The following is a 3,098-nucleotide window of genomic DNA, read 5'->3' as shown; positions in this document are numbered from 1 at the left end:
GAAAAAGGCTGCAATGAAACAAAGAGTGAAAAATTTAAAGGGGTCTGAATACTTTCCGTACCCACTGTATATATATAGCACAACAAATACTATTTTAAAAAACTATTCTGATTACAACGATCAATAAATCACTTAAGTAATCTAAAAGGCAATTATGCCAAACATCTTCTTGTACTAGCTTGTGAATTGTTGAAAGATTTGCAGCTTCTGATCAATAATTAAATAGCTTTTAGTTTGGGACAGTTGGTTGTACAGATTAAGCAGTGTTGGGAAGTTACTTGTTATACATTACATATTACCAGCTACTGTCATTAGAGTTATTAGTTATGACTCTAATTAGTTATATTATAATATCACTGTATTACTGTCTGAATTGTAATGCTTTACATGTTTACTACTTTTAACTTACTTTTACCAATATAACCATAGATATATGACTTAGCAGTCTCATCTTCATCCAATATAATGCATGCTTATTTATTTTTATTCATAATATTTTTTCTTGTCAATCTGAATCTGCCAGTTACTAAAGTTATAAAATAATTAGTGAAGTAAAACCTACCACAGGTCTATTATGTTTTTGTTTTAAAGATTATTTTTTTGGGGCATTTTTAGGCCTTTTTTTTACAGGAGAGATGAAGACATGAAAGGGGAGAGAGAGGGGAATGACATGCAGCAAAGGGTTACTGGTCGGAGTCTAACCTGTGGCTGCTGCGTCGAGTTGTAAACCTCTATACAGGTGTGCCTGCTCTACCAGCTGAGCTAACCCGGCCATTACCATAGGTCTACTTGACTAAATTATAGTGGAGTAGAAGTATGAAGTAGGAGAAAATGGAAATACTCAAATAAAACCTTACAATTGTATTGAAGTCATGTTAATTCCCGTAATCTGTCAGTTGTTCGGCCACACCGCTATCCTCACTGACGTACCGTTACATGTCGGGACACAGATGTTGTCTCTGGTTCTGGCTTCGACCACAGTGACGGGACAATAATAATGATAATAATAATAATAATAATAATAATAATAACTGAAAAAAGGAAGTATGTCCATCTTGCATATGTAGAATCATTCTCTGCGGTCATCTAAACAATCAAGTTCCAGCAACAGGAAATAGCATTACTCTTTTACTCACGGATTTTTTTTTAACTTTCATCCCTTAATTTTGGGTTAAAATGTGTTGGGTTAAAAACTCATGTTACTGAGATTGTAATGGGTATAATATTACCAAGTCTTTTATATTACTGTGTAATGTGTTACAGAAAAAAGCAATAAATTACAGTAATTGCGTTATTTTTGTGACACATTACTCCTATAACTAAAAATAAGTGATTGGAAGCCGTCCCCTTAAGCTTTAGGAAATTTTGATAAGCATTTCTTTAACTTTCTCTGACATATTTTGGACCAAATGATTAATCAATTACTTGAGAAAGTAATCCTGATTCATTTATTCAATCAAGAAGGAAAAATGAAACCTGATTTCTTTAACCATTGGGTGCTTGTTGAAGCTTCAGCCAGCCTCAGTCCTAAACTCTGCCAGTTGACAGTTTTTAAAATAGAAATAAAATGTATTAAAGATCCTTTTATTTCTATAGTTGAAATGCCATTTTGGCTTTATGGGGATGTTCAATGTCTGGTGTTACATAAAAATACTTATTTTTTCCCAATAAGTTAATATATAGCCAAATATTATATACATAATATATTTATATATTATATACACGCACGCACACGCAGGATTTGACAATAGGGTAGACATGACAATTGTGATTTGATTATGTAAATTCTTAGTCAGTGACACCCCTAGATCAAAAACAAGAACTGAAATATCCTAATGGCTGAGCTTTTGGCTGGGAACTCCTTTCCCTCTGCAGACGAGCTTCTGCTATTTTAAGCCAAAAGAAAAGTCAGCCTGTGAAAGCCACTTTACAATGACAGATCCCTCACAGCAAAGCCAAAAAAGGTCACTACAGGCCACAGAGAGTCTAACACAAACAGTTTCAACTAAACCATAAGATGGCAGCGTGGAAATTGTGCAGACATTTTCCAAAGACAAAGACAACTGCTCCTGCCAACCTGTGACACAGAGAGGATCATGTTTGCTGCTAGTTAGCAGGCCTTTTAGAGACTGAACAACAGTCACTTAATGTCCTTTGACTTGTGCCTTTTACTGCTGCAATGCTTATAGAACACTGAGACAATAAAGTTATATTTTAAGATGATTTATATTTCCATATGGCTGCATTCTGTCATTAGGCTGAAAGTGTTGTCATTTGATTTATATACAACCAAAAAAGTGCAGTAAAACATCAAAGCAATTTGGGACAATTTTGGGACATACTGTTCTGCAGCGTTCCAATTTGAAGACGGCGTCACCATTCAGTATTAAAGTGTTTTTTGCCCTCGCCTTATAACAAGTTTCACAGTAAACTTGTGTACAAATGTGCTTTCTGAATCTCACCCATTTCATCGTAAGTTCACCACAAAATGTAGACTTATTAAAAATGTTTTTCCAAAGATTTGCACACTTAAGGGTAAACGCTATGGTGGGTTGAAGGACAAAGAATGACTTGTCACAGTGAAGCAGCAGATATCTATAATAGTACAAAGATGTTTGTAAATGCTCATGATGCAAACAATATCTGAAATATTAAACCTGAAACCAGCACATTTATTACTCTGACGTCATGATGCAAAGCTCCTGGATTATGTCTCTGCTTGCAGTTTAGATTGGTCTGAAGGTTTCTGTTTACTGCTCTTCTAACAGCTGCTGCAACATATGTGAGGTCACCATTTTAGGTAATCAGGAACAGAGGGAGGTAGTAAGAGAGAGAGGCCAACAGTTGGTTGTTTTATGGCTTTGGGTCACACCACAACTCATCTTAAAGTAAATAATTTGACGGTGTCCATTTTAGCAAGCCTGACTGGGCATTCATTTTGCTTTTCTCTGCAAAACAAGTCAACCAACTCAAATCCAGCAATGAGAAGTTGAGATAGTTTCAAGGCTGCTGTAAAAGTGTCACTGTGTCTACACATACAGATATTGTACTTATGGTATGGTGCAGCACTAAATTGACTATTTGTAAATGCAATTTCC

General features: G+C 35.3%; 1 protein-coding gene across 1 annotated transcript in view; it reads left to right on the top strand.

The window, feature by feature from the left end:
• si:ch211-142k18.1 overlaps nt 1-3,098 on the top strand; it is a 4,906-nt gene that overhangs the window by 1,027 nt on the left and 781 nt on the right. The window lies entirely within an intron of this gene.

Source organism: Etheostoma cragini, chromosome 18 (assembly GCF_013103735.1).
Source record: "Etheostoma cragini isolate CJK2018 chromosome 18, CSU_Ecrag_1.0, whole genome shotgun sequence".
Classification (NCBI taxonomy): domain Eukaryota; kingdom Metazoa; phylum Chordata; class Actinopteri; order Perciformes; family Percidae; genus Etheostoma; species Etheostoma cragini.
Note: the sequence above shows the minus strand (reverse complement) of the source record. Positions and strands in the feature narration are given on the sequence as shown.